At 45.4% G+C, this 15570-nt stretch overlaps 1 protein-coding gene across 1 annotated transcript in view; it reads left to right on the top strand.

The window, feature by feature from the left end:
- Positions 1 to 15570, top strand: part of TMEM108 (transmembrane protein 108) — a 429003-nt gene that overhangs the window by 384660 nt on the left and 28773 nt on the right. The window lies entirely within an intron of this gene.

Genomic DNA, 15570 nt, shown 5'->3' with positions numbered 1-15570 from the left:
TAAACATAAACAGGACACAGCAGCAGTAAGCTTAGGAATCTTAGGTGCTGCCATGCATTTTCATGTGGTGGGAAGTCACCACTCTGAACAGAGTTAGAAAACCTAAGTTCAAGTTTCAGTCCTGCCGCTTACCACCTATGTGACTTGATCTTGAAATTCCTCCTTAATCTGAAGGAAGCCAACTAGATTTTTGAGCAGCAGAATGACATGCTAGGGTGGGGATGGGGATGGGGAGAACCTCTTTCTAAAATACCAGAGGTTGGAGACAAAGATGTTGTTCAAGGGATATGAGGGTGCTGATAATTCTGCCTTTACCACCCACCTTTGTGAAATTAAAGTTATGGGAAGCAATCTGATGCTGATTTTGGCTCAAGAGTTAGAAGAGCCTGTTTTTGTAACAATTCCTTAAATGGAACCACATACATTGTTAGTCTTAGTTCTTTCAAAATGAAGATGCAAGACCCAAGCCTACCAGGACAGTGACATAGCAAGAACCTGTGTAACCTCAAACATCCTAAGGATCCTATCCATCAGGGAACCGAAAGCCAGGACTCCTTTGCCAAGGACTGCTGATCTGCTTCTGCCCTGTGCAGTCTCCTCATCTCTGACAGTAAATAAAGACTTTAACTCACAGTGTGCATGTGAGGTCACCCCAACTCTACTGCCCCCCTGCTCCTAGGTTGACAGAGAAGTACTAGATGTGAGATGTGAACTGGGAGAAAGCTGGTGCGGTGGGAAGAAATAATCACCTCTCACATGCATGGAGGCAGTTTAAGAGCCAAGAACCTCACTGCTACCCAATTGCTATGTTCTGGTTCCCCCTGTCAGAAAAGAGAGTAGTATTGGTCCTGCCTACTCTCCATTTTAATCATACAGCCCCCTTTCCAAACTTTCCTGTACAAGCATCAGGCAGGCACGTGATTTCTGCCAGACTTGGCTCCTCAACATTCTGGAGAGACACCAGTGTGCTTGTGTCCTTTAAGGTGGCTTAGCAATGAGCCCACAGGAGGCAGGGCGAGCAGTTGGGGATTTCACAGGCAACTCTTGCTTCTCCCTGTTGTCTTTGTTTCCACCCTCTGTTTCAGCTCATTTTAGTCTTCTGTAAAGTGTTGATCTCAATTTTTATGTTACAAAGCTTATGTTTGTGCCCATCCCATTGTAAACCACCTTAAACCCTTTCTGAAAGCGTGAAAGGCATATGTCAGAAACAGTTTCGTCATTTTGGACCTCCACGTCTGTGGCGGGAGGCTGGCAGGCACCAGTCAGGTGTGTGCTTGAGTGAGGGTCTGAGCTGTGGACCCTCACCTGGAGGCTGACTGACGTGGAGGCACCCAACAAACCTGGTCAGCATCTGAGAGACTCCTACCAAGCTAAAGGGGCACAGAGGGTGAGCTGGTACCCAGAACAGCATGTCACTCAGCCTCATCTTCAGGGGAGCGTGGCCAGGACACTTGTTTACTACAATGAGTTGTACAGAATAGAAATATTAGGGTTTTTTATAGTGGATCCTAGCAGCACTTTCGTGAAACAGGATAAAGTGGAGAGAATAGGGGATCAAGGTTAGAGAGACCAGAGTCTGAACCTCGGACAGGACAGAGACACAAAATCCATCACCAAGAGAAGAAGGTGTGTGCTTTCCTTGCCATGCCAACATGTAACCACACCTCCCAAGATCCCTGCACCCCCACCCGCCAAACAGAGCCTGGCAGGCCCAGCTCAGAGAGGGGCTTAAAAGAGCCAAGCAGCCTTCTTAACTGTAGTTCTAGTTGTCAGATCCTACTTTAAATGTCATATAACCATTTTTTACACAGATATAAATTTCTAATTTGGCTTTTTCCTTTACACATTTCTTTGGCATATGTGCTAAGCACATGCTTGGGGAAAAAAAACTAGTTTAATTCTGATTTTCTCCCTTTAAAACGATCAGCATTTCACACTCTAATGCATAATTCATTAAGTGAACCAAAGTTTTTTGGGTTTTTTTTTTTTTTTTTTTTTTTTTTTGAGCTCATGGGAGGGAGGGCAAGTGTGAAGATACACTTTTTCTGGGTCATATCAAGAATTCCATGGTTAGACCTGTTTTGATCCAGGTGACTTTCATGGCACAGATATTCAGCTGAAGTATCCGAATATCCCTGCATAGCATTGGGAAATGGTTGCAAAGAAGAGGGATGCTACAACATGCTGCTTCAAGGCACTTTGTTTTTTCTTTACCTCCTACAGTAGGAAAGTAGGACTTTGTTTAAGCACACACCTTTCTCTCCTGTCAGTCAGACGGTGATCACAGCCCAAGTGGTGAGTGTCAGCTGTAGTTATTTACCTCATCATCTCTGTTTGACTCATATGCATCACTGGTACTGAGCATCTTTAACTGCTATCTTAAATTCTTCAAAAAGATTATTGTGGCTCAACCTCCAAAAGTTGTGTTGTGTGCAGAAGGCATAGAACCAGAGCAGCAGAGCAGAAATTTGTTGTTTGTGAAACAAATGTTCATCATTCAAGAATGGTCTCCATTCCATATACCAGAGCAACGATCAAGCTCTAAATGGGACTAAAGGAAAGAAGACCCTTACAAAACAGTTGAAACTGGGTTGTGTTTTGTTGCTGAAATATTTGCAAAAGAGTTGGCAATTATGTACCACATGATGTAAGTGAAGGGATGCATGATTGAAGTGTCTGGATAAGTCTAAAGGCGCTCCCTCAGTAGCATAGAATAAAAATTGTAAATGTAAGAAAGCGTTGTGTTATAGTGTAATTTGGCAGTATGTTTTCTTTCTTACTGGGACATAAAACAATAGTATGTTGTCTCTTATGTTTGATGAAATGTACTTAAAACAGAAGAGCTTGAATTTCCTTAGGTAAATATTCTGTCTATTGCCTGGATAGATAGCACAGTTAGCACAGGGTAATTTATAAAATTCACTCCCAGAATCTGGCCACAAGCTGATGCAACCTCAGATGGTTTGAGTGTGGACAACAAAGATTTCATGGAATCCTAGAATGAGGAATCTGTAAAGGAGTCTTAGGGATTCTATGGTCTTACAGATGGAGCTGCTGGAGCCCAGAATTCAGAAGCCTCTCTTCAGTCACTGGACACATATCTAATGAGTAGATCATGAGCATGTGAGGCATGGATGCCCTTTTCCCAGTGCTCCCAGTGGACATTTTGGCTTCGAAGGGAGTGGACAGGAGAGGGGAGAAATGGGAAGGGATGGAGTTTAAGGTTGGGCAGCTGTTCATTTGTCCCTTATCTGACAATTTGTTTTCTGTGGATGCCTTCTCTACAGTTCCCCTCCTTACCTTTCCCTTATCCCTCCACTGTGCCCTTCACCCCCCACAACCCTGTCATTTTTTCTTTCCTTTTGTCCACTATTCTCCTCCCTTCTCACCCATCTTCTAGCCTTGAAGTGGCAGATTAGTTGAAGTGGGGGAGGGAACAGGACATGTGTGAAGAAAGCAGCACAGACAGGAGGCCTTGAAGAAACACTTTAAAAATTTAACTGAGGTACTTCCCTGGTGATCCAGTGATTAAGAATTTACCTGAAAACGCAGGAGACATGAGTTCAGTCCCTGGTCTGGGAAGATTTCATGTCCTGCAGAGCAACTTCACTTTCTGCCATAAGAGTGGTGTCATCTGAGGTTATTGATATTTTTCCTGGCAATCTTAATTCAAGCTTGTGCTTCTGCCAGCCCAGCGTTTCTCATGATGTACTCTGCATATGTATAGAGTTCCTCAAAAGATGGTTCCCATTCAGTATCCAAGATATATTATTGATATTAAGTGAGAAAAGCAAGGTGTATCCATTACACACCCATCAGTGTAAAGCATGAAGAAGGAAACTGTGGTTAAGTGTTTGCTTGTAGATGTTTCAGTCATCTCTTGAAAGATCCATAGTGAATTGGAAGTACCACTCACTTTGCGGTGTGTTGAAGCTGGGAGATAGGCTTTTCACTGTACTGATTACTTGCATTTTGACTTTGGGATCATGCCAATGTACTTCATTATCTGAACAGTCTGTCCATCAACATAATTACATTTTAAAACAAAAATGTAAAATGATAAACCACTTTGGAAAACAGTTTGGCAGTTTTTAACAAAATTAAATATATACTTACTGTATGTCTCGGCAGTTCTTCTCCTAGGTATTTATCCAAGAGAAATGTAAATATATGTGCATGCATACACACCCTGTAAATAAAATGATGGGAGAGCAGAGACAGGCTTCCATATAAAGATGTGTTGGTTATGTACCTGCAGCCTCCTCCACTGTGACATTGCCCCATGGAGCCCCTTCTTCCCAGCTCTCTCATACCACTTCCCTAGAAAGAAATGTGGCATGAGTTTGGCACATTCACAGTGGTTTCTACCCACACCACATGCATGGCCTTCTGTGGACTGGATCCCTCTGCACAGCCCCACTGAAGACTAATGGCAGAATTTGGACTTTATCAATTGAAAGGCATCCATTTGGTAAGAGCACAGGAGAAAATAAAGACCATAAATCCAAAGGGCAAAATCATGGAGTCAAGTGTAGAGTCTTTTCCTAATGGAGGAAGATCCCTGCATCCCTCCCCACCACCACCCTGTAATCCTCCACTGGCTCACAGTGTTTTCAGAAAGGACTGTATTTACAAGCTGACCCCCTTGTCACAGGTTGGCTGAGGAGTTACTGCTTCTCTCTTGCAGTCTGTTTCAGGACCTGAGCTGCCCAGTTGGCACCACATCCACAAACCACGGAATAATAACCACACCTTTCTGAGGTTGTGCTTTACAAATGCAAATTAAGTTCACTGCTGGCAGACAGCTCAAATTCCATTTGTTCTTGGCTCACTTTAGCTTAAAAAGATACAGAGACCAAGAAACCTAGCCAGAGCCGGAGGGCATCACTTGCAGAAAATGCAGCATCTGAAGGAGCCAGGCAGAGCAGGATGGAGCATTGCTGTAGCTCACCTGACTATTTTTATTTCAAATTTACTAACTGCCTGGACCATTTTCTTTGTGGCCTCTGCAACTACATTTTTTCCATTATTATCCTGTGGACGACATAGTCTCCTCCTCCAATAGAACAGGTCACTGATTCCTCTGCACCCCCTTTGGGCAGTACCTTTAAAAATCTGGTGAGATTAGAATCACCTGGAGGTTTTTTAAAACACATACACACACACACACATTGCCTAGCCTGTTCCCTGAGTTCCTGGTTCAGTAGGTTTGGAAGGGGGATCCAAGAGTCTCTATTTCTAGCAAGTTCCCAGGTGATGCTGATACTGCTGGTGATCCATGCTGAGTAGCTGTTCTCACGGTACATATACCTCTATTATGATATCTGTTATATTCTGCTTTCATTGTTACTTTTATAGGAAGGACTTAGATCAGTACTGTCTCATAGAAATGTGACCTATGTATATAATTTTAAATTTGATAGTAGCTAGTAATACATTAATAAGCATGAGACAATTAATTTTAACAATGCATTTTATTAATAATCAAATATATCCAAAATATTATCACTTCAACATGTAATCAATACCAAAATAAATGTTAACCAGATATTCTATATTTTCTGTACTAAGTCTTCAAAATTAGGTATGTATTTTACCCCCAGAGCACATTTCAGTCTGAACGAATCACACGTGGAGTGCTCCATGGCCACATGTGATCAGTGGCTACCACGCTGGGTGGGACAGACTGAGGTCATGCTCACCGTGTACCAGAGAGTGCTGTACACCCTTTAAGCCATTTAATATATATTTAACCTTGTATATCAACTCTAGCCCCTCACAGTAACCACAGGGGATAAACAGTGTTATTAATCTTCATTTTACAGGTAAGGAAACTTAAGGCCCAGAGAGCTTTAGGTAATTTGCCCAGGACTCCTGAGCCAGAAATTGGGGGCAAGGGGGCTGGAGCTTGGCATCTGGCTTCAGGGTCAGCCACATTTCCACAAGGCCCTCGTGTTCAACCACAACACCCTGGAGGGTAGGGAGAAATCACTGTCTTTGTGGGTCCCCAAGCAAAGAGCACAGTTAGCTCAGATAGAACACCCAGTAAACGTGTGCTGAATGGCTTAATGAGATGGAGAGGAAGGTTTTGTCAGACATTCAATCAACAGGATCAGGTAACCTCAGACCACCACTGTATGTGAGTGGGTGAAAGGGAATATTTTAAAATTAAATTTGAAATTGTCTGTTCTCAAGTTGCTTCCAGGCTAATAGATGTGAGAAAATACACAAAGACAAGAATAAAGGTCTCGCATACTATTATTTATAGTGGCATTCACAGTTAGGGTGGCTGGAACCAGGAAGGGTTACACTGAGAGGGGCTACCCAGAGTTGGTGGATCTAAAGCAATGTTAGGTGAAATGGAAAGAATGTGGTGGAGTAAGACACAGGAAAGGAATGATAAGAAGGAAGAATCCTCATCAGCACTGAGTGGGTGCGGTTTACTGCAGACCTCAGTCCCTGGAAGCAGATTATGAGCTACAGATCTGCATACCACACTTCCAGGAGAGAGGGAAAGAAGCTGAGCTGTGAGGCCTCGGAAAGACCCTGTGGAGACCTCATGGGCTGGGGCGGTCCTCCCAAATTGAGGTAGGGGACCAGTCCTTCTAACCCCACATGAACCAGTCACTGGATGCAGGTTTCCCAGAAAGGAGGTGTCACCTTGACCTGAGAGCAGGTCCTGAAGAGAAACTTGGCTGTATTATCTTCTGCTGCCAACACTTGTAGCAGTGATAGCATGAAGACCTCCTTGCTGCGGGGCAGGAGGAGGAATCTGTAGTGCACCACAGTATTCACTACACTGATTCAGTGAAAAATCTAAAGAACCAACAAGAGAGCACGTGTGTGAATGGAAATCACAGGATAGAATCCCAACATAGCCAGTTTGTGTGGGAAATTCATGCAAAGCCGTGCAATTAGTGACTGAATTTACACCTAGTTCTCTCTTGTTCCTGATTCCCTGGTAACTCAGATGGTAAAGCATCTATCTGCAATGCAGGAGACACGAGTTCGATCCCTGAGTCGGGAAGATCCCCTGGAGAAGAAAATGGCAACCCGCTCCAGTATTCTTGCCTGGAAAATCCCACGGACAGAGGAGCCTAGTAAGCTACAACCCATGGGGTTGCAAAGAGTCGGACACAACTGAGTAACTTCACTTTCTTTCTGGTTCCAATGTCTATGTTCTCTCTATACCTCTCTAGGAAAGAGGAGAGAGAGATGAAAATAGAACTTAAACACACTTTATTACAAAGTGTGCTGTTCCTTGATCTGTAGTATTTAAACACTGTGTTCTAGATTCTACAAGAAATCTGGACCACATTTGGAGGCCACATTTACCTGTGTGCCTTGGGTACCTGACATGTTAACTGCAATGTCTGGAGTGAGGGGAGAACAGCTAAGGACATTTCAGTGACAAGAAAACATCTCAGGACTTCCTTGGTGGTCCATTGGTTAAGAATCCACCTAGTCAGTTCAGTCCCTGACTAGGACTTGAACCCGAGTTCCTAGTCAGGGAGCTAAGATCCTGCATGCCACAGAGCAACTAAGCCCACAAGCTGCAACTACTGAGCCCAGGCATGACTAGAGAGTTCATACGCTGTAATGAAAGAGCCTGCATGATGCTATGAAGATCTTGGGTTCTGCAACTAAGACCTGATGCAGCCAAATAAATAATTAATTTTTAAAAACAAAGAAAAGAAACTGTCTCTCATTCTCCTCTGCCTAGGAGAAAGGGGCAACTACCTTTCTACTACTAAGCAGGGTGTCTACAAAAGATGGCAGCCCCAAGGTGGGTGTTCATGGTGGTCCCCACGCCACCCCTAGACTTGACCTGGGGATCAGAGCCTGTCAGAGATGTGCCTCAGTTTTGATCCTGATCCTATATTCTTGGGTTCAGGTCGAAGGCAGAGTTTGAACTGTGCCGGGAGTAGAGTCGGACCAGAGTGGAACAGCCTTTGAGAGTCTGACTCTGCATGCTGCTGCTGCTAAGTCACTTCAGTCATGTCTGACTCTGTGCGACCCCATAGACAGCAGCCCACCAGGCTCCCCCATCCCTGGGATTCTCCAGGCAAGAATACTGGAGTGGGTTGCCATTTCATTCTCCAATGCATGAAAGTGAAAAGTGAAAGTGAAGTCACTCAGTTGTGTCTGACCCTCAGAGACCCCATCGACTGCAGCCTTCCAGGCTCCTCCATCCATGGGATTTTCCAGGCAAGAGCACTGGAGTGGGGTACCATTGCCTTCTCCGCTGACTCTGCATAGTCACCCACTTATCTTCTCCAAGGCCTACTGAAGTTAGGAATCCTTTGCCAGGTGGTGTGCTTGCTGGGAGTAATCAAGTGCTATCACTAAAGGGCTTTTGCAGCTGGCAGTGTCCACTGAAAATGGAAAAGAAGGAAGGTAGAGGAAAACAGAAATATGCATGCATATCATGGGTCCCCCTTGAGTTTTGTGATTTTTGAGTAAATCCTTTAACCTCTGTGAACCTCAGTTTTCAGGAATGATACCCATCTCACAAAAGGTTTCATGAGTATGTATCGGTTTTCAGGAGTGAAGTATAAATATAAGAATGCTTAATAAATATGTGTCTTACATTATAGTGGACATACATAATACATGTATGTCCATACATACATATACATAATAGTGGACATTAGCACACTATAAAGTGTTTCCCACCCATAAATAAACTGACCTTTTCAGAAACTATCAGAATTTTCTCTGCCAAGATGCATTGTATTAGCCATGGTAGGGAATGAGGTAATGGCAGCCATCTCGGTGGCTGAGATCAGGATGCCAGTTTATCCAAGAAACAAAAGCCACACTTAGCCCTCAGTAGATGTTTGTTGAACGTGTGAATGAAGAAATGGGTGGATGGTGGAATGGTAGTAAGAGGGTGTGGATTTCCCTCCAGGAAACCTTCCTGGGTTCCTCCAGCTTTTGTAGATTCCCTGCAAGCCACAGCACATAAAATGTGTTCCATCCAAAATAGTCCTGCCTTACAGCCCACCTTCTGTTGTTCCCTCTTTGTTCTGTATTCTCATCAGAACACTTGGCTTGATGTAAACAAGATGTTTTTATTATTTTTTCCTCCAAAAAAACTACCTCCAAATCCACATTGAATTATTTAGTTACCTATATCCACAGACCTTTACTCCAAAAGAGAATAATAAAGAGGTGAAGGGTGAGTACCCTTATCATTATATAGAACATGGTTAAGACGTGTTCTTTCTTATCTCAGAGAGTTTTGTGACGATTGAGTAAGATGACATAAAAATTTCTTAGTAGAGTTACTGCCTGGCACACAGTAGGTGCTCAATAAATGGAGATGTTGGAGAGAAGGAGGGACGAGATAGGAGGGAAGCTTTCATCACCAGGCACACACAGCCTGGAGAGCTGACTTTCAGAATTCAGTTGTGGAAACTAACTCATGCCCAAGGCCTAGTTATACCTTGGAGTGTAGGTATCCTGCCTTGACATGGGAAATTAGACAGTTTCATAAGGATGCACAGCTGTGTTGCCTGAACCTTTTTGTTCCAGGCAAACTGGAATAAGCGATGAACCTTTTGCAACCAGAGAGTAGTGCCAACCAGCCTGCAGCCCCCCGACAGGAGCTGGGCCGGAATACCAAGCTGCCTCGAGCCCAGGAGCCATGCAGCCAGTACCACAGAGAGCAGACACCAGTCTTGGCGTCAGCCAGTCCCCTGCCACCCCGCCTGCCCACCCCTCCCCCCAGGCACCTTCCCACTGTCCCTGCTACATCCCTGCCAGCCTCCCCCTCCTCCTCTTCCCTTCTCTCCTTGGCAAACTCTTTCGAGTGGAGCAGCAAGTGCTGAGAGATGACACCAGACTGTTAGCAAGCCCTAGAGGATGTCAGGTCAAAAGCCCTAATGTCCTTTTTAGGTAAGTGACTCTCAGATGTGATCAGGCCAGCACTCTTTTTCTTCTCCTCCTGGCTTCGGAGAGTTCTGAGCTGGGGCTGGGCTTCCCAGGTGCCACTAATGGTAAAGAACCCTCCTGAGTTGTAGGACAGACAGGAGACATGGGTTCAATCCCTGGGTCAGAAAGATCCCCTGGAGGAGGAAATGGCAACCCACTCCAGTATTCTTGCCTGGAGAATCCCATGGACAGAGGAAGCCTGGTGAGCTACAGTCCATAGGGTCGCAAAGAGTCAGAAACAACTGCAGTGACTTAGCACAGACACATGAGCTGAGGGTAGACAGATGCCTCTGTGCTCAAGCAGGTACCTCAGCCTTTTCAGGCAGGTCCTGGAACTCACCAGGGCTCCCCTGGGGTCGAGAGGTCCTGTTATAGTTGCTGAGGTGCTCACTGGACCAGACCCCAGGCTGTGGGGCTGCAGATTCTGGGGGAGTCATTTTACTGGGTTTCTAGGAGCCACAGGTTCAGAGTAGCATGGCTTCTAAGACACGTTGAGCCCCCATGGGCTGCCTTGCCAGCACCATCAAATACAAATCCTCCTTCCTTCCTGCTTTCATCCAACCCTCCCAAGAGGATGCGCCTTGAGTCAGCAAGCCAAAGCTGGCACTGGTCTGTAAATCCCAAGTCCTGGCAAACACTCTCATATCACCAGTTCAGTTCAGTCGTTCAGTTGTGTCCTACTCTTTGTGACCCCATGTACTGCAGCATGCCAGGCTTCGCTGTCCATCACCAACTCCCAGAGCTTGCTCAAACTCATGTCCATCAAGTCAGTGATGCCATCCAACCATCTCATCCTCTGATGTCCCCTGCTCTCAATCTTGCCCAGCATCAGCATCTTTCCCAATGAGTCAGTTCTTCACATCAGGTGGCCAAAGGATTAGAATTTCAGCTTCAGCATCAGTCCTTCCAATGAATATTCAGGACTTATTTCTTTTAGGATTGACTGGTTTGATCTCCTTGCAGTCCAAGGAAGTCTCAAGAGTCTTCTCCCAAACCACAGTTCAAAAGCATCAGTTCTTCAGTGCTCAGCTTCCTTTTTTTTTTTTTTTTTTTTTAACATATTGTGGTGGTTTTTGCCCTACATTGACATGAATCAGCCACAGGTGTACATGTGTACCCCATCCTGAACTCCCCTCCCACCTCCATCCCCATCCCACCCCTTTGGGTTGTCCCAGTGCACCAGCTTTGAGTGCCCTGTTCCATGCATCAAACTTGGACTGGTGATCTATTTCACATATGGTACTATACATGGTTCAATGCTATTCTCTCAAATCATCCCACCCTCACCTTCTCCCACAGAGTCCAAAAGTCTGTTCTTTATATCTGTGTCCCTTTTGCTGTCTTGCATATAGGGTCATCATTCTCAGCTTTCTTTATAATCCAACTCTCACATCCATACATGACTACTGGAAAAATCATAGCTTTGACTAGACCGACCTTTGTCAACAAAGTAATGTCTCTGCTTTTTAGTATTGCTGTCTAGGTTGGTCACAGCTTTTCTTCCAAGGAGCAAGCACTCTTTAATTTCATGGCTATTGTCACCATCTGCAGTGATTTTGAAGCCGAGGAAAATAGTCTGTCACTGTTTTCATTGTTTCTCCACCTATTTGCCATGAAGTGATGGTATCAGATGCCATGATCTTAGTTTTCTGAATGTTGAGTTTTGAGCCAGCTTTTTCACTCTCCTCTTTCACTTCATCAAGGGCTTTTTCATTTCTCTTCACTTTCTGCCATAAAGGTGGTGTCATCTGCATATCTGAGGTTATTGATATTTCTCCTGGCAATCTTGACTCCAGCTTGTGCTTCATCCAGCCAAGCATTTTGCATGATGTACTCTGCATATAAGTTAAATAAGCAGGGTGACAGTATACAGCCTTGACGTACTCCCATCCCAATTTGGAACCAGTCTATTGTTCCATGTCCGGTTCTAAGTGTTGCTGCTTAACCTGCATACAGATTTCTCAGAGGCAGGTAAGGTGGTCTGGTATTCCCATCTCTTGAAGAATTTTCCACAGTTTGTCGTGATCTACACAGTCAAAGACTTTGGCATAATCGGTAAAGCAGAAGTAGATATTTTTCTGGAACTCTCTTCCTTTTTCTATGATCTAAAGGATGTTGGCAATTTAATCTCTGCTTCCTCAGCCTTTTCTAAATCCAGCTTGAACATCTGTAAGTTCACAGTTCACATACTGATGAAGCCTGACTTGGAAAATTTGGAGCATTATTTTGCTAGCATATGAGATATGGGTCAGCAGTGGCCTGCTGCAGAGATAGGGGCTCTGGGTGCAGCCATCTGGGTCACACAGCCTGTGGCATAAGCCCTCTTGGAGGAGGTCGCCATTAACCCCATCATAGAGCCGCCAAGCAGGTGACCCACAAACTCCAGAACAATTATACCAAAGAAATTCTCACAGTGTTAAGAAAGTTCTAGGACCTACAACAGATTTCCCCATCTGGGGATCTGACAAAGGGACTGAGAATCCCCAGAGAATTTGACTTTGGAGGCCAGTGGGATTTAATTACAGAACTTCCACAGGACTGGGGAAACAGACTCCTGGAGGGCACAAAAACCCTTGTGCGCACCAGGAGTCAGGAGAAAGAAGCAGTGACCCCACAGAAGACTGATCCAGACTTGCCTGTGAGTGTCCAGGAGTCTCCGGTGGTGGGTCAGCGGTGGCCTCCTGCAGGGTCGGGGGCACTAAGTGCGGCAGTGCGTGCATGGGACCTTCTGAAGGAAGTCGCCATTATCTTCATTACCTCCACCATAGTTTGGTCTCAGGTCAAATAACAGGGAGGGAACATAGCCCTAAATTGGATTAAAGATTTACTGAGCATGGCCCCACCCATCAGAACAAGACCCAGTTTTCCCCACAGTCAGTCTCTCCTATCAGGAAGCTTCCATAAGCCTCTTATCCTTATCTGTCAGAGGGCTGACAGAATGAAAACCACAGTCACAGAAAACTAATCAAGCTGATCACATGGACCACAGCCTTGTCTAACTCAGTGAAACTATGAGACACCCAAGGCGGATGGATCATCAGGGAGAGTTCTGACAAAACGTGGTCCTGAAGAAGGGAATTGCAAACCGTTTCAGTATTCTTGCCTTGAGAACCCCGTGAACACTATGCAAAGCCGAAAAGACATCACCAGTTAGAACTTTGGAAAGGCACGAAGGCTGATTTGCTTAGGGGATGAGGACCAGAGCTGGCAGCGGTGGGTGCAGCAGTGGGAGGGGGTCTTGGGAGGATCTGCAGGAAGCTGGTTCCATGCATCTCAGCTTTCTTCTGGCTCCTGCTTATGTGATGTGTGTCCATTTGAACCTATTAATGTTAATCGTTAAGATAAGCAAAGTGAAAACAAGATATGTGTGCCTGTACGTACACACACACACACACACACACACACAACCGTAATGCCACATCTCAGGACTCATACTGTTTTCTTCTGTTGACATTGTCTTCAAAATAAACATCTATAATTTATGGCAAGCATTCTGCTGCAAATACCTTAAGTGATTGGAATCCTCTAAGTCATCTTTTACCCTCTCATCTTTTACAGAAAACATTATTGTGCCCCTAGTACAAGTCAGTGAACTAAGTTCTAGGGTTCAAGATGCTGAAGAAGCTCATGGCCCTAGGGGACTGACCCAAATGTGAAAGTGAAAGTGAAGTCGTGTTCTTTGCGACCCGTGGACTGTAGCCCACCAAGCTCCTCCGTCCATGGCATTCTCCAGGCAAGAGTACTGGAGTGGGTTGCCATTTCCTTCTCCAGGGGATCTTCCCAACCCAGGGATCGAACCCGGGTCTCCCACATTGCAGGCAGACACTTTAACCTCTGCATCACCAGGGAAGCCCTTAAATACAATACAGTCTCTCAGAAAACCTCCTATAGAGACACAGAACTTCAGATCTAAGTACTAACATCAAAGATTTCAAGGGAGGAAAGGAAGCCAGGTTGAAAGAAGAAGCAGGTGGAGGCGGGAGAGGGAGTGTGAAAGGGGTGGCCTTATAGACGTCTCCTGCCACCTACAGATACCCAAGCATTATGGGACTTTTCCCTGGGCCTCCAGAGAAGGGAGGACTGGAACTCGGCCCTACCAGAAATCAGACCAGACCAGAACCAGAATTCGAGTTCTCTGCCAAGAGGAGGTGATCAGTCTCCAATCCTCAGCTCAGGCTGAGGGCCCTTCGACCAGATTCCTGTGTCCAGGACCAGGGCACTAGAAAAACAGGGAAGGATAGGAAGGGTTAAGGAGAGGAAAGAGAGAGGGAAGGGGAGAGAGGTCAATAAAGTCTCTTGTTCCTTACCGGTCGGGGCACTCTGGCCAATTGTCCACGTCAGGAGGAGACCAGGGACAAAAGTGTCCCAGTTGCAGCTGCTGGGTCTGGCCCATTGGCAGGCAAGCTGGCCCCTGAGTACCCCGAGTGGTCAGGATGTCAGTCTCAGTGAAGGAGAATCCCACCAGAGTTGCCATTTGTTGCAGGAAGAGGGACCCCTTCCAGGGCCTGAAACTGGGCTCTTGTCTAACACTCAGAAATGAATTGCCCGAGGAGACACATGTGCTGACAAAGCAAGAGACTTTATTGGGAAAGGGCACCCGGGTGGAGAGCAGTAGGGTTAGGGAACCCAGGAGAACTGACCCAAATGTAGCAGAAGATAAAACAACAGTTTTCACCTGTTGCATCCAGGCCTCAGTGGGGCCTCTGTGCCTCTGTGTCGCGTTCTCATCCCTGAAAGCACACTAAGTTAGGCATGATCTTCCTTACATACAAGAAGGAAAACAAAGCTGAATTCATCTGCCTGAGGTCCCACCATTAGGACTTTCCAGAGCCAGGATGGACCTAAATCCCACTGACCGCAGGTCCATCCCTGCCCTCCCATGACACCCTTGGCTGAAGGGTTCTGTGGAGAAAAGGGCCATGTATGAATGGGAGCAGATTGCCTTGTAAGCACTGGGCAGGGAGCCACCAATTCCAACTGGACAAATTGAGGAACCATGACCTTGTCAAGACAAGGTGACAGATTGGGTTTTTGGAGAGGCATCCAAGCAGGAAAGTGATATGGGCAGAAACTTTGATTGGTTGTATAACCATGTCCAATATCTTATAGTTTTCATGTTTAGACAGCAGGGCAACTTAGCCCGGTGGTAATGAGACGTAAGCTTTGGTTTCCATGCAGCCTGCTTCCTTGGTCAAGAGTGTTTATATTACACGTGTAGCATGTATATAAACTGATCCCTCAGTTGAATAGGTTAAAAAAACTATGTGTTCAGGCTGTTAGTCTCCCTGACCATTTCCCCTCCAAACTCCACACTCTGTATGAGAACACTGTAAATGGTGAGAAGCAGAGGGGATAGAGAGATATGACAATAGCCACTCCCCTCTGTAAGTGGGCTCCAAAATGCGTCTGTGGACACATGATCTAACACCAAGGCTCTGGGAAAGTTGCCTGCAAACCTCCCTTCAGCTAACTTTCCTTCCAGGACACACTCTCACATTGTCCCTGCTGTCTTACCTCTGTGGAACTTTTTTTTAAATCTCAGGCTAGATTTTTGTTTTGGGTTTTTGTTGTTTTTTTTTTTTTTCCCATAACTTTTATTTATTTATTTTTGGCTGCACTGGCTCTTCGTCGCTG

The sequence above is a fragment of the Budorcas taxicolor genome, chromosome 1 (assembly GCF_023091745.1).
Source record: "Budorcas taxicolor isolate Tak-1 chromosome 1, Takin1.1, whole genome shotgun sequence".
Taxonomy (NCBI): Eukaryota; Metazoa; Chordata; class Mammalia; order Artiodactyla; family Bovidae; genus Budorcas; species Budorcas taxicolor.
The sequence above is the reverse complement of the archived record's forward strand: the minus strand, read 5'-3'. Positions and strand labels throughout refer to the sequence as shown.